The following is a 26,235-nucleotide window of genomic DNA, read 5'->3' on the forward strand; positions in this document are numbered from 1 at the left end:
AATGTTATTATTATCACTGTTTCCAGTGACCTTCCAATGTCAAATACAAAGGCAACCCTGACCTGATTAAAGTCAAAAGCGAGTCCTGGCTCTTGTGCATGGTGTATTGTCCATGTGTTTCAGGCTGTACTGAATGTATCAAGAAGCAAGGACACTCATTACAATATATATAGAAAATATGAAGTAATATATACATTAATATATAACTATAAAATATATGATATAAGAAACTTTTTTTTCCGAGTGTAAGAGAGTGGATTTGTTTATCTGTTTGTTATGTACTGAATGGTTGTGTGTCTCCTGACATTCCTATGTCCCCATTGTGATGGGATTCAGAGGGGGGCCTTTGGGAGATAATGAGGTCATAAGTGCAGAGCCCTTATTATGGGATTAGTTCCCTTCTAAAAGAGTCATAAGACAGATGATCCATCTCTCTCTCTACCATTTGAGGATACAAGGAGCAGATGGCATTTGCAAACCAGGAAGAGCACCCTTAGGAGACACTGCATTTGCCAACGCCTTGATCCTGGACTTCCAGCCTCCAGAACTGTGAGAAATAAATGTCTGTTGTTAGCCACATGTGGTGGCGTGCAACTGTAGTCTCAAGCTACTACTGGGACAGGAGTCCAGGAGTTCCAGGCTGCAGTGTGTTATGGTCATGCCTGTGAATAGCCACTGTACTCCAGCCTAGGCAATGTAGAGAGAGCCTGTCTCTTTGTTTTTTTGAGACAGGGTCTCACAATATTGCCCAGGCTGGAGTGCAGTGGCAGCATCACGGCTCACCGCAGCCTCAACTTCCCGGGTTCAAGTGATCCTCCCAACTCAGCCTAACAAGTAGCTGGGACTACAGGCACATGCTATCAGCCCGGCTAATTTTTTTGTATTTTTTGTGGAGACGGGGTTTTTGCCTTGTTGGCAAGGCTAGTCTCAAACTCCAAACTCCTGACCTCAAGCAATCCACTCACCTTGGCCTCCCAAAGTGCTGGGATTATAGGTGAGAGCCAAGGGCCCAGCCAAGACCCTGTCTTTTTTTTTTTTTTTAAGTCTGTTTTTTAAGCCACCCAGTCTATGGCATTCTGTTATAGTGGCCCAAATGGACTAAGACACTGCTGTATTTAAAGAATATTTTGGGCCGGGCGCGGTGGCTCACGCCTGTAATCCCAGCACTTTGGGAGGCCGAGGCGGGCGGATCACAAGGTCAGAAGATCAAGACTATCCTGGCTAACACGGTGAAACTCCGTCTCTACTAAAAATAAAAAAAAAAAATTAGCTGGGCGTGGTGGCAGGCGCCTGTAATCCCAGCCACTCGGGAGGCAGAGGCAGGAGAATGGCGTGAACCCGGGAGGCGGAGCTTGCAGTGAGCCGAGATAGAGTCACTGCACTCCAGCCTGGACGACGTCTGTAATCCTAGCACTTTGGGAGGCTGAGGTAGGCAGATTGCCTGAGCTCAAGAGTTCGAGACCAGCCTGGGCAACAAGGTGAAACTTTGTCTCTACTAAAATACAAAAAATTAGATGGACGTGGCAGCGTATGCCTGTAGTCCCAGCTACTTGGGAGGCTGAGGCAGGGGAATTGCTTAAACCTGGGAGGTGGTTAAGCAAACCTGGGAGCCAAGATCACACTACTGCACTCCAGCCTGGGCAACAGAGTGAGACTCTGTCAAAAAAAAAAAAAAAAGAAGAAGAAGAAGAAGAATGTGGCTGGGTATGGAGTCTCATGCCTGTAATCCTAGCACTTTGGGAGGCCGAGGCGGGCAGATCACTTGAGGTCAGTAGTTCGAGACCAGCGTGGCCAACATGGTGAAACCCCATCTCTACTAAAAATACAAAAAAAATTAGCCAGGTGTGGTGGTGGGTACCTGTAATCCCAGCTACTTGGGAGGCTGAGGCAGGAGAATTGCTTGAACCCAGGAGGCGGAGGTTGTAGTGAGCCGAGATCATGCCACTGCATGGCAGCCTGGGTGACACGGCGAGACTCTGTCTCAAAAAAAAAAAAAACAAAGAATATTTTTATGTAAATATAGTTGTTTTTCCTTACTATATATTATGGGGAGGATGATGTTCCCCCTAAATTCGTATGTTGAAGTCCTAGCCCCAGGACATGAGAATATGACCATATTTGGAGGCAGAGATTTTAGGTGATTAAGTTAAAATGAGGTCATTAGCACAGGCCCTAATAGAATCTAACTGATGTCTTTTTTTTTTTTTGAGACGGAGTTTTTTTCTTGTTGCCCAGGCTGGAGTGCAATGGTGCGATCTCAGCTCACCGCAACCTCTGCCTCCCCGGTTTGACCAGTGTCTTTATAGGAAGAGGAAGTTTGGACACAGAGCAACTTCAGGAGCATCCAACTACATGGAGGAAAGATCATGCGAGGAAGTGGCTACCACAAGGAGAGAGGCCGGAGAAGAAACCAACTCTGCTGAGACCTTGATCTAGAACTTCCAGTCTGCAGAACTATGAGAAAACAAATTTCTGTCGTTTAAGCCCCCTAGTCTGTGGCATTTTGTTATGACAACGCTAGCAAATTAATGTACTATATGGAGTAGAATATTCTTTTCTGAAATTGCGGTTTCAGTTGTGAGTATGTGTGCTGGGTGTCAGTACAAGATGCATTTCTTTTTTTCTTTTCTTTTTTTTTTGAGATGGAGTCTCACTGTGTCGCCCAGACTGGAGTGCAATGGCACGATCTTGGCTCACCGCAACCTCTGCCTCTGGGTTCAAGTCATTCTCCTGCCTCAGCCTCCCAAGTAGCTGGGACTACAGGCATGTGCCACCACGCCTGGCTAATTTTTGTACTTTTAGTAGAAACGGGGTTTCACTGTGTTAGCCAGGCTGGTCTCAAACTCCTGACCCAAATAATCTGCCTGCCTCGGCCTCCCAAAATGCTGGGATTACAGACGTGAGCCACCACGCCCAGCCAACATGCATTTCTTATTATGGGGTGTAGGTCAAAATGTATGGAAAATACTGAGCTAGAAGAAAGGAAAGCTTCTGCCTCTCCCTCTGAAGCAAGACAGTTGAAGTAGAACCTTCCACAAGGCAAACTTAGAGAAACCCTGGTCCCACATTTCCCAGGGAAGGACTAAGAAAAAGAAATGGCCTCTATGGCTTTGGGTTCTGTAGGTAAAAGACTCTAGAGCACTGATCTAAAGTGGAGGAGTCGAGATAGAATCTACTGGGTCTGTGAACTTGGATGGGAAAAAAGCGCATATTAATTTTCATCAATGTCTCTGAAAATTGCCATTTCCTTCCATTATAAAAACAAGAACAGATTTTGGTAATATTAGCAGTACCTGTAACTTTGTCACCAATAGAAATTACATGTATTTTCAAATCACATTGCACAAACTCTATGTCAAAATAGAAATTGGAATCATCACCATATTGAAGGTATATTGGTTACTAGATTTACTGATAGAGTTTGCTCCTTAAAACATTGATAAAGAAGCATAGGTATTAATATGCACAGATTTGCCTTGCCTTGCCTTTCGTTTCCCTTTCTTTCCTTTCTTTTTTCTTTTCTTTTTCCTTCTCTTCCCTTCTCTTCTCTTCTCTTTCTTTGAGACAAGGGCTCCCTCTGCCACCCAGGCTGGAGTGCAATGAGGCGATATTGGCTCACTGCAACCTCCACCTCCCTGGCTCAGGCAATCCTTCTGCCTCAGCCTCCCAAGTAGCTGGGTCTACAGGTGTGCCCCACCACATCCGGCTAATTTTTGTATTTTAGTATAGATGGGGTTTCACCATGTTGGCCAGGCTGGTCTCGAACTCCTGACCTCAGGTCATCTGCCCGCCTTGGCCTCTCAAAGTGCTGGGATTACAGGCGTGAGCCACTGTGCCCAGCTAATTTTTAAATTTTTTTGTAGAGATAGGGTCTCATCATGTTGCCCAAACTGATCTTGAACTTCTGGGCTCAAGTGATCCACCCGCCTCAGCCTCCCAAAGTGCTGGGATTACAGGCATGAGCCACTGTGCCTGGCCCAGCTTTGTTTTTCATACATTTTGATAATAAATATGTGTGTATATAATTTGTTCCCTTTGGGGCCCTATGTATTTTATCTTACACACTTAAGGACATTTTTCTTTCTTTTCTTTTCTTTTTTTTCTCGAGACAGAGTCTCGCTCTGTCGCCCTGGCTGGAGTGCAGTGGCTCAATCTTGGCTCACTGCAACCTCCACCTCCAGGATTCAAGCGATTCTCCTGCCTCAGCCTTGGGAGTAGCTGGGACTACAGGCGCCTGCTACCATGCCCGGCTATTTTGTATTTTTAGTAGAGATGGGGTTTCACCATGTTGGCCAGGCTGGTCTTGAACTCCTGACCTTGTGATCCGCCCGCCTCGACCTCCCAAAGTGCTGAGATTATAGGCGTAAGCCACTGCACCGGGCCGAGGACATTTTTCTGAGAAGGATGACTGGGCTTCTTAAGACTGTCAAAGGTGGTCTGTGGCAAATGAAAGGTTAAGGACATCTCTACAGCTCTATTCTTAGAGACTCAGGCCCTGCCTCTTCTGTGCTTCACCTTGATTCTTGTCTTATCTGTTTCTTCCAGCTTCCATCCTTTTGGCGACTACCAAGATCTCCTTCTGACCAGTCTCTTTTAACTGAGGACTTCCTTGGTCCTAACATTGACTTGACATCTTCCTGAGGCTGCCTCTTCATTTTCCATCTCTGCTCTGGCGGTGCAGCTCAAGGGTAGTGGTCCTGCTCTGGCACCTGGCCCAGGCAATGACCCACAGTGCCATGACTTCAGGACTGCCATGCACCAGCCAGAAGGTATGTTAGCCACCCAAGGCCACAAGGCCACCCAAGAAGCCGATCGCCGTTAGAGAAACAGCTAATAGCATCAGGCCAGGAGCGGTGGCTCATGCCTGTAATCCTAGCAATTTGAGAGGCTGAGGCGGGTGGATCACTTGAGGTCAGGAGTTTCAAACCAGCCTGGCCAACATGGTGAACCCTGTCTTTACTAAAAAAAAATACACGAAAAAATTAGCCAGGCGTGGTTGCAAGAGGGAGGCTGAGGCAGGAGAATCGCTTGAACCCGGGAGGCGGAGGTTGCAGTGAGCTGAGATTGTGCCACTGTACAGCAGCTTGGGGGACACAGCGTGACTGTGTCTCAAAAAAAAAAAAAAAAGAAAAAGAAAAACAGCTAACAGCATCAGCAGTACAGAATGGGAATTCCTGCAGTCCCACGTCCCGTGGACCTATTCCTGCCTCCTGAGGGTTTTGGCCCTGCTTCTGTGGCTTCCCTGACCATATCATTTCATATTTTGATGGCTGGCTCATGACCTGCATTTGTAGTGCCACACATGGCCTTCTAGATTGAAGACGTCCGCATTTCCATTGCTCACTTAACCCCGTCAGTGGCCATATGGAACATATCCACCTCCCGCAGTGCATCCTTGCAGAGCCCGTCTGCCAGTTCGCAGTAATTAGGTTTGCCACTCCCTTGGTTTTCCTTAGCATTCCCACTCTAGCACCTGCTCAACATTTGGAGGAATTCCATGCTCCCATAAGACCAGAATGATACCTTCAGGTGGCAGGAAAGAACCACTCTTAAATCTCCAACCAACCAACCTCATTTGTAGGAGAGGTCATCCCAGAGAGAACTCTGTGCAGCTCAGCTCCTGCACTCCCTGTGTGTCAGTGGCACACTCTGGCCTCTAGAGGGATCTCCAAGAACGAGGAAGAGAAGGAGGCTCCACACGGTCACAGAATGGGGGTCCAGGAGCTTAAATCATCAGCTGTCCTGGAAAAGGGGGCTCATGTCTTGACCGTATCTCCAAATGCACTGATGTCCTTTCGTACCCTTTGGGCAAGCACGTCCTACTTGATTTACCCTGACTGGTCTGTTTTATCTCTCTGGTTACTGGCAACATTCATCTATGACTGCTTAGGCTGAGCCTGGCCTCACCATCAGTACCCAAGCACTCCCTTAATGGAGACTCCAGAGTTTGGCCAGGCGCAGTGACTCACGTCTGTAATCCCAGCACTTTGGAAGGCTGATGCGGGTGGATCACCTGAGGTCAGGAGTTCGAGACCAGTCTGGCCAACATGGTGAAACCTTGTCTCTACTAAAAGTACAAAAATTAGCCAGGTGTAGTGGCGCATGCCTGTAATCCCAGCTACTCAGGAGGCTGAGGCAGGAGAATCACTTGAACCTGGGAGGTGGTTGCAGTGAGCTGAGATCATGCCACTGCACTCCATTCTGGGCGACAGAGTGAGACTCCGTTTCAAAAAAAAAAAAAAAAAATTCCAGAGTTTGACAAACAGGTACAGTGGATATATCTAGAAAGCAACCAGTCTGGGCAAATGGGCAAATGTACACATCCAATCTCATCTAGGCTTCTTCCTAGGATGAAACAGTGTTCTGCATTATGTTTAGTTTTGACTTTGTCCTTAAAGCTTACTGTCAGAAGTACTTAAAAATATGTTTCTTTTTCCATCTGATTTTGAAATTTTCAAACATCACAGAAGACATGGAAAAAAAGTATAATGAGCAGCTATATTCCACCCACCTAGAGTCAACATTTTTTTTTTTTTTTTTTGAGACAGTTTCTGTTACCCAGGCTAGGCTGGAGTGCAGTGGTGCAATCATGGCTCATTGCAGCCTCAAACTCCTGGGCTCAAAAGATCCTCCTGTCTCAGCCTCCCAAGCAGCTGGGATTACAGGGTACATGCCACCACACGTGATTATTTGTTTGTTTTTTTTAGAGATGGGGTCTCACCTTTTTTTTTTTTTTTTTTTTTTTTGTCCAGGCTGGTCTCAAACTCCTGGGTTCAAGTGATCCTCCTGCCTTGGCCTCCCAGAGTACTGAGATTACAGGTGTGAGTCATCATGCCTGGCCGATTCAACCATTTTTAACATTTTGGACATCTGCGTTTCTTGTGCCCTCAGTCATCCCCCATACATGTATATAATTGTGTACATTTTTATACGCCCACTTTTTCCCCCTGAACTGAATACACATTCAGGCATAGTTGCTTCACTATAAAATACTTCAGTAAGCATCCCCTAAGAAGGATAATTTTCTCCAACACTAACTTGCTACAATGAGCTCCAGAGTCCCCAGAGAAGCTGGGTCCTTTATTATTCAGTTATTCCCCCAGGTGGCTTCTCAGTAGGTGGATCAGTAGGGGCAGGCAGGCACCCAGTGCCAGGCTGTTGCCTCCAGCTATTCCCAAGGGCCAGCCATTGAGCCTGTCTTTTAATAGTTCGGTGGGGCCTAGTCCTGATTCTGTTAAGAGGCCAGAGTCCGGGCTTTCTAGGAACAAAAAACCCAGTAATCCCTTTATTTTATGTTTCACATTTTATTCTTTTTCAACAGGCCTTGCGGCTGGGCTCAGTGGCTCATGCCTGTAATCCCCGCACTTTGGGAGGCCGAGGCGGGTGGATCACGTGAGGTCAGGAGTTCGAGACCAGCCTGGCCAACATGGTGAAACCTCGCCTCTACTAAAAATACAAAAATTAGTCAGGCATGGTGGCGCACGCCTGTAATTCCAGCTACTTCAGGAGGCTAAGGAAGGAGAATCGCTCCAACCCAGGAGGCAGAGGTTGCAGTGAGCCGAGATCTGAGATCGTGCCACTGCACTTCCACCTAGGTGACAGAGTGAGACTCCACCTCAAAAAGAAAAGGAAAAAAAAAGGCCAGGCATGATGGCTTACACCTGTAATCCCAGCACACTTTGGGAGGCCAAGGCGGGCAGACCGCCTGAGGTAGGGAGTTCAAGACCAGCCTGGCCAACACGGTGAAACCCGATCTCTACTTAAAAAAAAAAAAAAAAATTAAAAAATTAGCCAGACGCAGTGGCTTGTGCCTATAGTCCCAGCTACTCGAGGGGCTGAGGCTGGAGAGTCGCTTGAACCAGGGAGGCAGAGGTTGTGGTGAGCCGAGATTGCACCATTGCACTCCAGCCTGGGTGACAGAGTGAGACTCTGTCTCAAAACAAAACAAACAAACGAAAAATAGGCCTTGCATTCACACATTATAAATGTGTGTACACGGCAAAGTCCTCCCACTTCTGTCTCTTGCTTCCTTACTTCTCTATGGAGGAAAACAACGTTACCAGCTCTAGTGTGTCATTCCCAAGGTTGCCTACATGCTTACAAGAAAATCTGTGTGTATATATGGTTCCCTTTCGTTACAGAAACAGTAGCACATTATATATACTGTTCTGCACATGTTTCCAACAATACTTTAAAAGCATGTAACTAGAATGAGGGTCTAAGTCCACGCAGCCAAAGACCATGGTTAGCAAGATAAAGATGTGCAGATGAGCTGGGCGTGGTGGCTCACGCTTCTAATCCCAGCACTTTGGGAGGCTGAGGCGGGCGGATTACCTGAGATCAAGAGTTCAAGACCAGCCTGGCCAACCAATATGGTGAAACCGGCTACTAAAAATACAAAAATTAGCCGGGCATGGTGGGAGGCACCTGTAATCCCAGCTACTCGGGAGACTGAGGTGGGAGAATCGCTTGAAGCCGGGAGGTGGAATTTGCAGTGAGTCAAGATCAAGCCACTGCACTCCAGCCTGGGAGACAGAGCGAGACTCCTTTTCAAAAATAAAAATAAAAATAAGGCTGGGCACGGTGGCTCATGCCTGTAATCCCAGCACTTTGGGAGGCTGAGGCGGGCAGATCACAAGGGCAGGAGATCGAGACCATCCTGGCTAACACGGTGAAATCCCATCTCTACTAAAAATATAAAAAATTAGCCAGGCATGGTGGCACACGTCTGTAGTCCCAGCTACTCTGGAGGCTGAGGCAGGAGAATCGCTTGAACCCAGGAGGCGGAGGTTGCAGTGAGCCAAGATCATGCCATTGCACTCCAGCCTGGGTGACAGAGTGAAGTTCCATCTCAAAATAAATAAATAAATAAATAAAAATAAAAGCATGTGACTAGAGTGAGGGTCTAAGTCCAGGCCACCAAAGAGTATATGGTTAGCAAGATAAAGATGTGCAGATGAGCCGGGGAAGTGGCTGATGCCTGTACTCCTAACACTTTGGGAGGACAAGGCGGGCGGTTCACTTGAGGTCAAGAGTTCGAAACCAGCCTGGCCAACATGGTGAACCCTCATCTCTACTAAAAATACAAAAAATTAGCCTGGCGTGGTGGTGGACGCCTGTAATCCCAGCTACTTGGGGGCTGAGACAGGAGAATCGCTTGAACCTGGGAGGTGGAGTTTGCAGTGAGCTGAGATTGTGCCATTGCACTCCAGTCCAGCCTGGGCAACAGAGCAAGACTCCATCTAAAAAAAAAAAAAGTGCAGATGAGAGCAGCAATTAACCAAAAGTCAATAGAAACTGCTGAAAGAAAACACCTCAAAGAGTTGCTGAGAGCTAAATTAGCTGAATGTGGCTGGAATTGTAAAAGTAATCAGAAAGAAAGGACTGGAGCACATTACTGTTGATGACTTGGTGGTTGAAATTACTCCAAAAGGCAGAGCCCTGGTACCTGACAGTGTAAAGAAGGAGCTCCTGGCCAGGCACAGTGGCTCATGCCTGTAACGTCCGCACTTTGGGAGGCCGAGTTAGGTGGATGGCTCGAGCCCAGCAGATCAAGACCAGCCTGAGCAGCATGGCAAAACCTTGTCTCTATGAAAAAAAAAAAAATTAGCTTGACATGGTGGCACACGCCTATAGTCCCATCTACTTGGGAGGCTGAGATAGCAGGATCACTTGAGCCCAAGAGTTTGAGGCTGCAGTGAGCTATGATCACTGCACTCAGCCTGGGTGATAGGGCAAGACCCTGTCTCAAAAAAACACACATGTAAAACAAAAAGGGCAACTGTGGTTTTGACTGCTGCTAGTTAGTTTCCAGAGTGTCAGAGGCCAAGTACAGGCCAAGCATCATTAGAAACAGGGTCATCTTGCTGGTCCGAGTGCAGTGGTGTTTACAACCAATTGATCACAGCCAGTTACAGATTTATTTGTTCCTTCTCCACTTCCACTGCATCTCCTGACTAGCCAAAAAAAGAAAAAAAAAAAAAAAGAAATAGGGTCATCGTCATCGTAGTGGACAGTAAGCATGGATGGACAATAATCAGAATGGTTTTACTCAAGATATTCTCCCTGATGTCTCACTGATTGTGATGTCCCTAGGCATAAAACATATGGGAACTGCACTAAAGTCTTACTTGATTTTGTTTTGTTTTGTTTTGTTTTTTGAGACGGAGTATCACACTCTCTGGAGTGCAGTGGCGTGATCTCGGCCCACTGCAACCCTGCCTCCTGAGTTCAAGCAATTCTCCAGTCTCAGCCTCCTGAGTAGCTGGGATTACATGTGCGTGTCACCATGCCTAGCTAGCTTTTGTATTTTTAGTAGAGATGGGGTTTCACTGTATTGGCCAGGCTGGTCTCAAACTCCTGACCCTCAGATGACCCTACTGCCTCAGCCTCCCAAAGTGCTGGGATCACAGGTGTGAGCCATTGCACCCGGCCTTACTTGATATTAAGAAGTACAAATGTTCTTTTTTTTCCCCCCCAATACAGGGTCTCGCTCTGTCACCCAGGCTAGAGTGCAGTAGCATGATCTTGGAACCTCTGCTTCCTGGGCCTCAAGCCATCCTCCTGCCTCGGCCTCCAGAGCAGCTGGGACTGCAGGCATGTGCCACCACTCTCAGCTAATTTTTTAATTTTTTCAGTAGAGACAGGGTTTTGCCATGTTGCTCAGGCCTGGTCTCTAACTCTTGAGCTCAAGCGATTCACTCAACTTGACCTCCCAGAGGGCTTAAATTACAAGGATGCGCCAACGCACCTGGCTGAATATGTACAAATGTTATAATTATGGAGTCCCCAGACCTGATTGTAGGGTCATTATCCCTCATCCAATTCTCACACTTGAGCCAGTTTATAGACTTAGCGCTGCTTGAATAAAGGGGAGGAAAAGCCCCGGGGAGAATGACCCTGCAGTGTGGCCATACAGACAAATGGCGTCTTCTTCCTTGCCTTGCCACGCCACAGGAGATCTGTAGCCTTTTACCATAGTGATTGTGTATTGTAGAAAAGAAAATACCCAGAATTGTCAGGGATTGCTGGATGCTGTCTCTTAATTGATGCAATGTCCTGAGGAATCTTTGTGTGGTGGGCTGAATAATATCCCCCCAAAATGTAGTCCACTTCCTAATCCCTGGAGTAGAAACTGGGAATAGTGGCTTGGCAGATGTCATTAAGCTGAGGATCTTAGACGGGGGGATTATCCTGGATTATCCACGTGGAGCCAACGTGATCGCAAAGGTCCTCATGAGAGGGAGTTGGGAAGGTCAGAGAGACAGGACATGTGACAACAAAGAAGAGATTGGAGCATGTGGGGCCACGATCCAAGCGATGCAGACAACCTCTAGAAGGTGGAAAAGGCAAGAAAACAGACTCTCCCCTAGAGCCTCCAAAAATAATGCAGCTGATCAACCCATTTTAAACTCCTGACCTCCAAAACCGTAAGACTTCAAATTCTAATTGTTTCCTGAAAGGGCCGTAGGCACTGTGCATGTTGACTCACGCCGGTAATTCTAGTATTTTGAGAGGCCAAGGTGGGATGACTGCTTGAGCCCAGGAGTTCAAGACCAGCCTGGGCAACATAATGAGATCCCATCTCTTAAAAAAAATCAACTGGGTGGCTGGGCGCAGTGGCTCACGCCTGTAATCCCAGCACTTTCGGAGGCTGAGGCGGGCGGATCACCTGAGGTCGGGTGTTCGAGACCAGCCTGACCAACATAGAGAAACCCCATCTCTACTAAAAATACAAAATTAGCCGGGCGTGGTGGCACATGCCTGTAATCCCAGCTACTCGGGAAGCTGAGGCAGGAGAATCATTTGAACCTGGGAGGCAGAGGTTGCAGTGAGCCGAGATTGTACCACTGCACTTCAGCCTGGGTGACAGGGCGAGACTCCATCTCAAAAAAAAAAAAAAAGAAAAGTGCAGGACAATCGAAGGCAACCCTCCAAGGAGAGTATATGAGTCATAGCCTATAATTTGATAACACCAAGGTTGACATGCTCTTACACTAAAGACAGTAAATAAAGTGGAAATCCTGGAGGCATTCCCAGGACGTGGGTTAATCAGAAGTCAACATGGAAGATTAGCGTCCAAGATGGAGTCACTAGTGTCTCCACACTAGTCAAAGTGGCAACTTTTGGAGTCATGATAAATGGAGTTATCGTCTAAGTTCATCCAGCAGTAAGTCTAGTGGTCTGTGAACCCACTCTGTATTTTTTTTTTCTATACTCAATAACTGGTAAAATCCTCACATTGGCTTTCTAACCCATGGAAGGAAGGCTGCTGTTATAGTAGGAAGTGCCAAGTGGAAGCCCTGAAATTGCCCCCACACGCCTTCAAAAGCAATATAGCATCCCTTGGGAAATTTCAGAGATTCATATCACCATTAAAGAACACAAAGATGTGGAATTAGTGATTCCCCACTTAATTTACCTATTAGTTCTGTGCAAAAAAATGATTTTGAGGAGATAATGGATTATTGTAAATTTAAATTCCAATTGCAGCCGGGCATGGTGGCTCACGCCTGTAATCCCAGCACTTTGGGAGGCCGAGGCAGGCACATCATGAGGTTAGGAGATCGAGACCATCCTGGCTAACACGGTGAAAGCCCGTCTCTACTAAAAATACAAAAAATTAGCCAGGCGTGGTGGCGGGTGCCTGTAGTCCCAGCTACTTGGGAGGGTGAGACAGGAGAATGGCGTGAACCCGGGAGGCGGAGCTTGCAGTGAGCTGAGATCGCGCCACTGCACTCCAGCCTGGACGACAGAGCGAGACCCCCATCTCAAAAAAAAAATTCCTATTGCATCTTTTATTTATTTATTTATTTATTTTGAGATGGAGTCTTGCTCTGTTACCCAGGCTGGGGTACACTGGTGTGATCTCGGCTCACTGCAACCTCTGCCTTCCGGGTTCAAGTGATTCTCCTGCCTCAGTCTCCCAAGTAACTGGGATCACAGGTGCCCACCACCAGGCCAGGCTCTTTTTTTTTGTATTTTTAGTAGAGATGAGGTTTCGCCATGTTGGCCAGGTTGGTCTCGAACTCCTGACCTCAGGTGATCCGCCTGCCTTGGCCTCCCAAAGTGCTGGGATTACAGGTGTGAGCCACCATGCAAATGCTTTTTTCTAACAACCAATTAAGAAAAACTGTAAGGTGTTGTTTTCACCTAGAAAGAATAGTGGTATATCTTCACTTTCTTAGGCATATGTTAAATCTTCGGCTCTATGTTATAATCTAGTCTGCAAGAAACTTGATCTTTTTTAATCAAGTCATCATTCTGATCTGCCCTTGAAAATAATGTCAAAAACTGCGATAACTTTTGCACCAATGTAATACTGAATTGAGCATACAGGCTGGGCGTGGTGGCTCATGCCTGTAATCCCAGTACTTTGAGAGATCGAGGCAGGATCGCTTGAGCCCAGAAGTTCAAGACCAGCCTGAGCAACATAGTGAGACCTCATCTCTATAAAAAAATAAAAACAAAATTAGTCAGATGTGGTGGCATGTGCCTGTAGTCCCAGCTACTCGGAAGGCTGAGGTGGGAAGATCACTGGAGCCCAGGAGGTTGAGGCTGCAGTGAACTATGATGGCACAACTCCACTCCAGCCTGGGTGACAGAGCAAGACTCTGTCTCAAAATAAATAAATTAATTAAAAATAAACAAATAAAAATAAATAAATTGAGCACATGATACTGTTGGACGTAATAATGAAAATACTTCAAATACCCTGGATGTCTTTCTAAGTAAGATACCTTCAAGACTGAGGATGGGTGATAAACCTCATAAAAATCCAAAAGTTTGCCACAGTGTTGAAGTTTCTAGAAATTCTGTGATGCGGAGTGTGTTGAGATAGCCCCTCTCAAATGAAAGGCGAGTTAGCGCATCTTCTACTCCTGCCACTAATAATGAGGCACAGCATTTGGTGGGCCAATGTGGATTCTGGAGGCAGCGTATTCAGTTGAGTGTGTTTTCTGACCCATTTACTGACTAACCCATAATGTTTCAGTTTTGAATAAAAACTAGAGCACGACAAGGCACCACTGCAGCTGACTCAAGCTTTATTGCTAGCTGCTCTGCCGCTTGAGCCTTATGATCCAGCAGATTCAACAGTTACCATGGTATATCCGGCAGATATGATGGAGCCTCTGAGAAAACCCAATCAAGAATGTCGACTCAGACTTGTAGAATTTGGGAGCAAAATCATGCCATCTTGGGAAGGCAACTATTCTTTTTTTGAGAAAGAGCTTTTGATTTATTCCTGAGCCCTGGTAGAGATCATAGAGAAACTTATCCTCTGACCTCAGTTGCTTATAATGGTGTGTTATTGAATCCATGAAGCCGTAAGTTGATCATGCATACCAACAATTCAGCATCCAGTGGAAACTGTATATTTGATATTATGCCTGTACATGTTCTGAAGGCACAAGGCAGTTGTATGAGCAATAGCTTAGATTTCCATGGTAGGTACTACTGCTTTATTGACACCTCCCTCTCAACCCACGTTATGTGTTCACAGGCAATTGCCTATTACCAATTGGTGAAGAAGGATTGGTTTCTTTCTCAGACCTGGCGTATAGATACTTCTTTTTATTCCCACCCATCCCAGATACTTCTGCATGCTATATTAATATGCTAGTACTGATCTTAAGGCATATTTGTTAGTGCTAACATTATAATTTGAGCTTTTTTTTTTTTTGAGATAGTCTTACTGTGTAGCCCAGGCTGGAATGCAATGGTGTGATCTTGGCCCACTGCAACCTTCACCTCCCAGGCTCAAGCAATTCTTCTGCCTCAGCCTCCCAAGTAGCTGGGACTACAAGTATGTGCCACCACATCTGGCTAATTTTTTGTATTTTTTCTTTCTTTCTTTTTTTTTTTTTTTGCGGGGTGTTGGTGGACAAAGTTTCACTCTGTCACCCAGGCTGGAGTGCAGTGGCACAATCGTGGCTCACTGAAACCTCTGCCTCCCAGGTTCAAGCGATTCTCCTGCCTCAACCTCCCAAGTAGCTGAGATTACAGGTATGCGCCACCACGCCCAGCTAATTTATTTTTGTATTTTTAGTAGAGATGGGGTTTTACCATGTTGCCCAGGCTGGTCTCGAACTTCTGAGCTCAGGCAATCTGCCCACCTTGGCCTCCCAAAGTGCCAGGATTACAGGCGTGAGCCACCGTGGCTGGCCTCAAAAATTTTTTTTTAGAGATGGCATCTCACTATGTTACCCAGGCTGGTCTTGAACTCCTGGCCTCAAGTGATCCTCCAGCCTCAGCCTCCCAAGTAAACTGGGATTACAGGTCCGAGCCACTGAGCCCAGCTTTGTATTTTTGTTAGAGATGGGGTATCACCATGTTGCTCAGGCTGGCCTCAAACACCTGGGCTCAAGCAGGCCTCCCATTTCAGCCTCCCAAAGTGCTGGGATTAGAGGCATGAGCCACCGAGCCCAGCCAGCTTTTTTTTTAAGCTCTATTGGACTTGATAATTTAGTCTTTAGATGACTGTATATCAGAAGTGGACTGTAATTGAGCTAGAAAAGTAATGAACATCACCTAGAGAGAGATTAACAGTGATTGATAGGCCTTGAGGTGTCTGCTTCTTAGGGAGAATACGGCAGCATCTCTAATGGCACAAGGTCTAGTAACAGGATGTTAGGCAGGACCTAGATGATGGGGTTACAGTTGTTTGTGGGCATATTAAATATGAGTAGATTAAAAATTATCTATGGAGGCCAGACATACTGGCTATCACCTGGCTTCTCAGCACTTTGGGAGGCCAAGGTGGGAGGATCACTTGAGGCCAGGGGTTCGAGCCAGGGCAACACAGTGAAACACCATCTCTGACTCAGGAGGCTAAGGCATGAGAATCCCTTGAGCCCAGGAGGCTGAGGTTGCAGTGAGCAGAGATTGCACCACTGCACTCCAGCCTGGGTGACAGAGTTAGACCCTGTCTCAAAAAAAAAATTATTTATTGGGTAAAATGTTCACTATTTGGTAATGGATGCACTAGAACCCAAATGTCACCATTACACAAGATAGCCATGCAACAATCTTGCACATGTACCTCCTGAATCTAAAAAAAAGTCAACGAATACACCTCTTCCCCAAAAAAATGTGCATAGAGGGCTGGGCGCGGTGGCTCACGCCTGTAATCCCAGCACTTTGGGAGGCCAAGGTGGGCGGATCACGTCAGGAGATGGAGACCATCCTGGCTAACACAGTGAAACCCCAGCTCTACTAAAAATATAAAAAAATTAGCCGGGCATGGTGGCGGGCACCTATAGTCCCAGCTACTCAGGAGGCTGAGGCAGGACAATGGCATGAACCCGAGAGGCGGAGGTTGCAGTGAGCCGAGATCACGCCACTGCACTCCAGCCTGGGCAACAGAGTGAGACTCTGCCTCAAAAAAAAAAAAAAAAATTGTGCATAGAGGGTGGGTGTGTATACTGAGCTCCCAAAGGGGTGGAAGATGCCACATGGTCTGTTGTGAAGTTCTCATCACTGCCAGGACCCTCTATATCACAGAGAGGGAGCCCGGAATTATAACAGTCACAACCCCTTTCCCCATACTATTCCAAGTTAGAGTCTGCCAATGTGAAGCACTTGCATAAATATTTTTAACAATTTTTATTTTGAAAAAGTTTGGACTTACAGGAATTTGTGGAAATAGTATACAGAGTTCACATATACTCTTCACCCAACTTCCCCTAATTTATTTTATTTATTTATTTATTTTTTGAGACAGAGTCTCATTCTGTTGCCCAGGCTGGAGTGTAGTGGTGCAATCTCTGCTCACTGCAACATCTGCCTCCCAGGTTCAAGCAATTCTCCTGCCTCAGCCTCCCAAGTAGCTGGGATTACAGGCGCATGCCAGCACGCCCAGCTAATTTTTGTATTTTTAGTAAAGATGGGGTTTCACCATGTTGGCCAGGCTGGTCTTGAACTCCTGGCCTCAAGTGATCTGCCCGCCTCAGCCTCCCAAACTACTAGGATTACAGGCATGAGTCACTGCCCCCGGCCCCAACTTCCCCTAATATTAACAACTTAATCACAGTAGAATTATTAAAATCAGGAAACTAACAATGGTACAATACTATTCACTAAACCGTAGGCCTTAACATTTTCCCAGCTTTCCCCTAATGTCCTTTTAATGTTTCGGGATCTAATCTAGAATCCCACATTGCATTTAGTTTTTGTATATCACTAGTCTCCTCAAATTTGTGTATCCTTATTTTTGAATTTATTTCCTTGTGTTCCATGACTTTGACACTTTGATGAGTATTGGTCAGACATTGTGTAGAGTGTTTCCCTGTGTGAGTCTGAAGTTTTCTCGTGGCTAGATTTAAGTTATGCATGTGATATTGTGCCCTTAGTGCATCCTATAAGGAGATAAATCTTTGTTTTTTCTTTTTCTTCGCCTTTTTCTTTTTCTTTTTTTTTTTTTTTTTTTTTGAGATGGAGTTTCGCTCTCGTTGCCCAGGCTGGAGTACAATGGTGCGATCTTGGCTCACTGCAACCTCCGCCTCCCGGATTCAAGTGATTATCCTGCCTCGGCTTCCCGAGTAGCTGGGATTACAGGCATATGCCACCACGCTCGGCTAATTTTGTATTTTTAGTAGAGACAGGGTTTCTCCATGTTGGTCAGGCTGGTCTCAAACTCCTGAAGTCAGGTGATCCGCCTGCCTCGGCCTCCCAAAGTGTTGGGATTACAGGCGTGAGCCAATGTGCCTGGCCTGTTTTTTCTTTTTAAAGGAAAAATCTCTTTATTTTCAATAGTACAAGCAAAGCTTCATTTGTAACATAATAAACATATCTTCCACCAATTTTTTTACAGTCCAAAGAATAAGATCTCTAACATCTACTTTTTTTTCTTTTTGTTTTTTTTGAGACGGAGTCTCACTCCGTTGTGCAGGCTGGAGTGCAGTGGAGCGATTTCGGCTTACTGCTATCTTCGCCTCCCGGGTTCAAGTGATTCTCCTGTCTCAGCCTTCCCAGTAGCTGGGATTACAGGTGCCCGCCACCATGCCTGGCTAATTTTTGTATTTTTAGTAGAGATGGGGTTTCACCATGTTGGCCAGGCTGATCTTGAACTCCTGACCTCAGGTGATCCGCCTGCCTTGGCCTCCCAAAGTGCTGAAATCACAGGTGTGAGCCACTGCGCCCGGCCTAAAATTTACATTTTAAGCCTGGGCAATATGGCGAGACTTCATCTCTACAAAAAAAAAATTAACCAGGCATGGTGGTGCACGCCGGTGATCTCAGCTACTCAGGAGGCTGAGGCAGGAGGATTGTTTGAGTTCAGGAGGTTGAGGCTACAGTGCGCCATAACCATGCCCCTGCACTCCAGCCTGGGTGGCACAGTTAGATCCTGTTTCAAAAAAAAAAAACACCCCAAAAAAACAAAAAAAGAAAAAATTTACCTCGTGCCTTAAATATTCTAAAACCCATCCATGTCAATTTTGGAATTTTAACCTTGCCTGATACTATGGTATTTCTCTGCAGGGTAAACCTTGATTAGTGGCATATTCCTAATTGTTGCTGTTCAACCATTTTTCTTGCTCTTACTCTCTGATCCTGTAACAACCCAGTGGGTCCTCCTTGCCTGCTGCCCAGATAGAGCTAATTTATCAAGACAGGCGAACTGTAGTAGAGAAAGAGTTTAATTCACACAAAGCTGGCTCCACGGGATACTGGAATTTTTTTTATAATTTGGGGGAGGAGAGGGTGACTAGGGAATAGGTACTGCTGATTGGCTGGGAGTGAAATCATAGGGGTGTGGAAAATGGGCCTCTTGCTCACTGAGTCTGCTTCTGGGTGTGGCCACAGGACAAGTAGTTGGTGGGTCTGGGTAGAGCCATTGGCCTTTAGAAATGAAAAAACCTGAAAAGACATCTCAAAAGGTCAATCTTAGGTTCTAAATAGTGATGTTTTCTGCAGGAGTAATTGAGAAAGTTGCAAATCTTTTTTTTTTTTTTTTTTGAGACAGGATCTCACTCTGTTGCCCAGGCTGGAGAGCAGTGGCACAGTCACAGCTCACTGCAGCCTTGACCGCCTGGGCTCAAGTGATCCTCTCACCTCAGCCTCCTGAGGAAGTTGCAAAGTTTTTTTTTTTTTTTTTTTTTTTTTTTTTTTTTTTTTTTTTTTTTTTTAGACAGAGTCTTGCTGTGTTGCTCAGGCTGGAGTAGTGCAGGGGTGAGATCTTGGCTCACTGCAACCTCCGCCTCCCGCGTTCAAGCAATTCTCCTGCCTCAGCCTCCAGAGTAGCTGCGATTACAGGCACGTGCCACCACGCCTGGCTAATTTTTGTATTTTTTTTCTTTTAGTAGAGATGGGGTTTCCCCATGTTGGTCAGGCTGGTCTTGAACGCCTGACCTTGTGATCCATCCGCCTCGGCCTCCCAAAGTGCTGGGATTACAGGCGTGAGCCACCCCACCCGGCAGGAAGTTGCAAATCTTGTGGCTAATTTGTTAGTTCTGCGAAGGCCATCTGGTCCCCAGGCAAGAAGGAGATTTGTTTGGGGAAAGGGCTGTTACCATCTTTCTTTGAAAGTTAAACTGCAAACTAAGTTCCTCCCAAAGTTAGTTTGTCCTATGTCCACGAATGAACAAGGGCAGCTTGGAGGTTAGAAGCAAGATAGTGTTGGTTAGGTCAGGTCTCTGTCACTGTCACACTTTTGTCACTGTTATAATTTTTGCAAAGGCAGTTTCAATTCCACACATTTCAGACTGTTCAGTGGATTTGTAATAAACTTCCAAAATGATGGGAAATTTCTTGCTCATTATTTGCCTGAAATTGTGGCTTCTGTTCATCTAATTAAACAAAAAATATGCTCCCAAACTGCCCACAAGTTCAGCTTCTAAAAATCCTTTAAAGATCTTTTTTGCTCGTGGTTCTTTAGTGTGAGTTATGCAGGAGCACACGCAAGGGGAGCTGTGGGAGGCCAATCTTCATCTCTTGTTTCAGGTGGTATCTGCTGGGTGTTTCCAATGTAAAATCACTATTTTTTGGCCAGTCACAGCGGCTCACATCTATAATCCCAACCCTTTGGGAGGCTTGGGTGGGAGCCCAACAGTCAGAGACCAGCCTGTACAACATAGCAAGACCCCTGTCTCTAAAAGAAAAAAAGTTGGGGATGGGGGTGCATACCTGTAATCCCAGCTACTCTGGAGGTGGAGGTGGGAGGATCTTTTGGACCCAGGAGTTCAAGGCACCACTGCACTTTAGCCTGGGTGACAGAGTGAGACCTTGTTTCGAAAAAAAAAATCACTATTTTTCTACTTTATAATTGAGGAACTATCTTAGGGGAACTGTCTTGGGAGAGATACTTGGGATTATGTAAATATCCCGTTTTGCCCACGGATTTTAGCATTCCATTGTGAATCTTGCCTGGAACGATTGTTACCCTACTGTTTGCCTGATGGTTATTTTACATTTCTCTTATTACTTCTACAATTTTTTTGAGACGGAGTCTTGCCCTGTTGCCCAGGCTGGATGGAGTGCAGTGGTGTGATTTCAGCTCACTGCAACCTCCGCCTCCTGGGTTCAACCAATTCTCCTGTCTCAGCCTCCTGAGTAGCTGGGATTACAGGCATGTGCTACCACGCCTGGCTAATTTTTGTGTTTTTAGTAGAGACGGGGTTTCGCCATGTTGGCCAGGCTGGCCTCAAACTCCTGACCTCAGGTGATCCACCTACCTTGGCCTCCCAAAGAACACGGATTACAGGCGCGAGCCACTGCGCCCAGCCCCTTCTACATGTATAATTGGTATTCTTCCACAAGGCAGGGCTGTTTCTTCCCTCCTATCCCTCCTATTAATTTATTTATTCAATTATTTATTCATATCAGCATGTAATCATGGACTTTAAAAAAATTCTGTGTTGTTATCCATTACGCTCATTGTTTAGTTCATTTCTCAGATTGGTCTGGATTTGGGCATTGAGTACTACTTTGGTTGGCTCTGTGTCCTTTTGAGATTCCCCCATATTTATTCATGCACTACTTTATTTCATGGCATCACAAAACATTCATGACTCATCTTTTTTTTTTTTTTTTTGAGACAGTCTCGCTCTGTAGCCCAGACTGGAGTGCAGTGGCGCGATCTTGGCTCACTGCAACCTCCGCCTCCTGGGTCCTAGTTCAAGCAATTTTCCTGCCTCAGCCTCCAGAGTAGCTGGGATTACAGGCATGTGCCACCATGCCCAGCTAATTTTTGTATTTTTAGTAGAGACGGGGTTTCGCCATGTTGGCCAGGCTGGTCTTGAACTCCTCACATCGTGATCTGCCTGCCTTGGCCTCTCAAAGTGCTGGAATTACAGGCATGAGCTACTGTGCCCAGCCGTGATTCATCTTTTATTTTCCCTTGTATTAGGTGGTTTTGTTGCTTTGCCACCTGGGCTGGAGTGCTGTGGTGGGATAATGGCTCACTGAAGCCTCAACCTCCCAGGCTGAAGTGATCATCCCAACTCAGCCTCCCGAGTAGCTGGGCCTGTAGCCACAAACCACCATGCCTGGCTAATTTTTGTATTTTTAGTAGAGGCAGGGTTTTGCCACGTTGCCCAGGGTGGTCTCGAACTCCTGGGCTCAAGTGATCTGCCCTCCAAGGCCTCCCAAAGTGCTGGGATTACAGGTGTGAGCCACCTCATCTGGCCTGCATTAGGGTTTGAAGGCAGAAGAGACTCTATGGTGGCAATTTCAGGCAAATAGAGGGCAGGTGGTAAGTTTTTTTTTTTTTTTTTTTTTTTTTTGAGTCTCACTCTGTTGCCTAGACTGGAGCACAGTGGCGCAATCTTGGCTCACTGCAACCTCCACCTTCCAGGTTCAAGTGATTCTCCTGCCTCAGCCTCCCAAGTAGCTGGGATTACATGTGCGTGCCACCACACCCGGTTATTTTTTGTGTTTTTAGCAGAGACCGGGTTTTGCCATGTTGGCCGAGCTGGTCTCAAATACCCTGACCTCAGGTGGTCCACCTACCTTAGCCTCCCAAAGTGCCGGGATTACAGGCATGAGCCACCATGCCCGGCCATAAAATAATTTGTAAAGCATTCATAGCAATAGCCGTCACAGAACAAATTAAAGGACTTGTGATCAAGTGTAGTGGATTCTGTGATGTGCCATTCAGATCACCCTTCAGAATGGAGGCACTCATTTTCTCACTGCTGGGAGTGTCAGTGGTTAACAACTTTCATTGAGTCTCTCTCCATTAGTCGGCCTCATCCAATGAGAGGGTCTTCCTCAAGGTCATACCCTCTCCCTTAGTGCAGCCTGCATCTAATGCCTGATTTATGTTGACTGTAGCGGCCTGTGCCCCAAGGTGCGATCATTCTGAAGGACATCCTAACTCCAGAATTCTCTGTGAGATTAACCTTTAAGCAGTGACTGCCACCCACTCACTTCAAGCCCTTCTTGTCAAGAGACCAGCAGGCTAGGATTAAAGTCACTGTCCTGGCAGAAGTGCTTGACTCTGGTAATCACGAGGGCTGTTTATCGGGGCTGTTTTCACATCATGGGGCAAGGAAGACTATGTTTGCCGTTAGGTCACCTACTGTGTTTCTTTTGTACGCTTTGCCCAATTTTGATGGTAAATGGACGAATTGAACAGCCGTCTCTGAGAAGAGCATGATGATGATAGGGGTTCAGACCCCTTAGAGATGGGGTTCTGGGTCACCCACAAGGTAAATCACTTAGACCAGCAGAGGTGCTAGCTCAGGTTGAGGAAATCCAGAAGGAAAGCAGGAAAACATGAGCGTCACTTGTGACCTTGAGACTAGTTACAATGGTAGGAGCTGTATCTTTTTCTACTTGTCTTCCTCTTGAAAGTTTGTTCTAGAAGAGAGACCCATCAGAATCCTGGAAGAGCTGATTCCAAAACTTATGTGAAAAAATGCATCTCAGTGAAAAAAGGGATACATTGGTGGATGTTGTAGTATGCCAACCATAGCTCCCCTTTAGGGTGGAGGCACTCGTTTCTCTAGTTTCTTGGGAATATTGGAGGCTGAAAGCTCTCTATTGAGTTGCTCTCTGAAAGTTGCCCTCAACCAGAGGGCAACTCAACCATCTCATTCAATGTTATCCCTCGTCTTCAGAGACACTCTGCATCCGTCTACTGTAGATGCAGCACTAGAAAAGCATGGAACCCTATCTCAAGGTGGCTATTCCAGCTCCATAGCTCCATGTGAGATAAACTGAGCCCTCTGTTGCACCTGCACTGTAGTTCAGCTTTTCCCTCTTCCCAATTCCAGCTTCTACATTTCCCCAGGAGCTGATCCCAGGGGCACTTCTCCCAAACTTTTTATCTCCAGAGTCTTTTTTCCAGGGAATAGGATCAAATATACCAAGTCATAATACCATCCATTGAGGCAGACCTTTTACAGTAGTAAGAACCATGCATGACTGCATTTGAATCACAAGCTATAATAAGTATATTATAGACATATAGTCTGTGTTGACATCCTAAGTGTGAATTCAGAAAGTACTCAGCCATTTTGTCTTTTTTTTTTTTTTTTTTTTGAGATGGAGCCTTGCTGTGTCCCCCAGGCTGCAGTGCAGTGACCGGATCTCAGCTCACTGCAACCTCTGCCCCCCGGGTTCAAGTGATTCTCCTGCCTCAGCTTTCCAAGTAGCTGGGATTACAGGTGCCTGCCACCGCGCCCGGCTAATTTTTGTATTTTTAGTAGAGACAGGGTTTCGCCATCTGGGCTAGGCTGGTCTTGAACTCCCGACCTCATGATCCACCTGCCTCGGCCTCCCAAAGTGCTAGGATTACAGGCATGAGCCACTGTGCCTGGCCGCCATTTTTTCAAACTTTACAAAACTGCAAAACATTTAGCTGAGTAGATAGTTACTAATTACCTCCTAAGTGTATAAATAACCCTGTGGTAGTTGCTTCGGAGAATGAAAATAAATTCAGCATTATCCTTTCTTGTGTTGTCTGGTAGGAAAAACTAACTAAAACATGGGAAGGCTGAGGCAGGAGAATCGCTTGAACCTGGGAGGCAGAGGTGGCAGTGAGCTGAGATCATGCCACTACACTCCAGCCTGGGCAATAGAGCGAGACTCTGTCTCAAACAAACAAACAAACAAACAAAAACCCACCACCACCACCAACAAAAACCCAAACTTCTGGCTGCCTCGCACCTGTAATCCCAGCACTTTAAGAAGCTAAGGCAGGAGGACTGCTTGAGGCCAGGAGTTTGAGACCAGCCTGGGCAAAAAAGGGAGACTCTGTGTCTACAATAAATTACAAAAATTAGCCATACATGGCTGCTCATGGCTATAGTCTCAGCTACTCTGGAGGCTGAGGTGCAAGGATTCCTTGGGCCCAGGAGTTTGGGGCTCTGGTGAGCTATGATCACACTGCTGCACGCCAGCACGGGTGACAGAGCAAGACCCTGTCTCAAAAGACAAAAAAGGAAAAAACAGATTCTTAGTGAAAGTGCCTTTGCAAAGATTCTGACAGAGAGAGAAGTCTAGCATGGCTGACTCCATCTTGCTTCCAGTCTCACAGGCTGGCTGTCCTTGCTCATTCCTGGCTGTAGGCCAAGCTAACCATGGGAGGAATTTAGCTGATAGTTTAACCCTGAAGCAAGGATGATAACAGCACCTCCCTAAAACTGACCCCCTCCTTATTTGGGGATTGAAACTGCCTTTGTGAAACTAATGAAATGCCAATGATTAGGAAGGAGCTTGAATTCTGCTAAAAGGTGGGTCTAGTTCCCTTCCTTTCTTCCTTCCTTGCTTCTCTCTTTTCTTTCTCTTTTCCTTCCTTCTTCCTTCCTTCTTTCCTTCTTTTCTTTCTCTTTCTCTTCTTTTTTCCCTCCTCCCTCCCTCCTTCCGTTCCTTCCTTCCTTCCTTTTTTTCAAGGTCTGGTTCTGTCACCTAGGATAGAGTGCCATGGCATGATCTTGGCTCACTGCAACCTCTGCCTCCTGGGCTCAAGCCATCCTCCCACCTCAGTCTTCTAAGCAGCTGGAACTAAAGGCACACACCACCACACCCAGATAATTTTTGTATTTTTTGTAGAGTCAGGGTTTCGCCATGTTTGCCCAGACTGGTCTCAAACTCCTGAGCTCAAGCGATCCGCCAGCCTTGGCCTCCCAATGTGCTAGGATTACAGGTGTGAGACACCACACTGGGCCAGGTATAGTTTCTATAATCTCTTACTTCTCAGGAATCATGTGGCCAACGGTCACAAAATTTGTGACCTCCCCGATTGCCATCTGCCTCCAGGTCTGCCTGGGCTGTGTGTCCAGGCCACACTGTGTGCACTAGCACAGGGCCACACTTCTTTGTGGCCTTGGGTTGTGTAACAAATTTTGCAAAAACATAGTGACAGTAAACAAGAAACATGATCTCACATAGTTTCTATAAGTTGGGAATCTATGAGTGGCTAAAACTGAGTGATTTTGCCTTGGGGTCTCTCTTGAGGTTGTGAAACTGGCTCAATTGTCCCATAGAACTAATGTTTACCATTTTTCTTTTAATAAATACAAAAATTGACCCTTCCTGGTCTTACAACTTGATACTTACATTTGTCTTACCTGGGTTCCTTCCTCAGGAAACCAACTCTCACACAAGGGACTGGAACTCATCAAGTCACAGCATCCAGACAACGAGATGCAAGACCCCTCATGCACCATGATCCTTCATGACTTCTCTCTTATTGCTTTCCACACATAGCTATATTCCTTCCCCTCTATATAAACCTCCAATTTCAGTCAGGAGAGACAGATTTGAGGTTTGTCTTCCATCTCTCTGGCTGACATTCCCAAATAAAAGGCCTTCTTTCCTGGCAATAATTGTTGTCTCAGTGATTGGCTTTCTTTTTCTTTTTTTTTGAGATGAAGTCTCTCTCTGTTGCCCAGGCTGGAGAGGCTGAAGTGCAATGGCACAATCTCTGCTCACGGCAGCCTCCACCTCCTGAATTCAAGCAATTCTCCTGTCTCAGCCTCCCAAGTAGCTGGGATTACAGGCACATGCCACCACGCCTGGCTAGTTTTTTGTGTTTTTAGTAGAGACAGGGTTTCACTATGTTGACCAAGCTGGTCTTGAACTCCTGACCTCAGGTGATCTACCTGCCTCGGCCTTCCAAAGTTCTGGGATTACAGGCATGAGCCACCATGCCTGGCTTGCTACTATAAGTCTTTTATGTACAGTTGAGATACAGGGTAGTTGTTTTATGCCCAGTTTTCCATCTCCAAACCTCCCCATTACCTCCTGAAGCAATCTGGCATATATGGTAGATCTAAATGATAGTTCAAG

The 26,235-nt window shown here is 46.2% G+C and overlaps 1 long non-coding RNA gene across 1 annotated transcript; it reads left to right on the top strand.

Annotated features, from left to right (window-relative positions):
- The first annotated feature begins 338 nt into the window (after nt 1-338).
- LOC107973688 (uncharacterized) lies at nt 339-25,772 on the top strand. Its single transcript, XR_001716081.4, has 3 exons — nt 339-549; nt 4,546-4,769; nt 25,532-25,772. It is a non-coding gene; the product is annotated as an uncharacterized LOC107973688 (long non-coding RNA).
- The last annotated feature ends 463 nt before the right edge of the window (nt 25,773-26,235 follow it).

Source organism: Pan troglodytes, chromosome 13 (assembly GCF_028858775.2).
Source record: "Pan troglodytes isolate AG18354 chromosome 13, NHGRI_mPanTro3-v2.0_pri, whole genome shotgun sequence".
Taxonomy (NCBI): Eukaryota; Metazoa; Chordata; class Mammalia; order Primates; family Hominidae; genus Pan; species Pan troglodytes.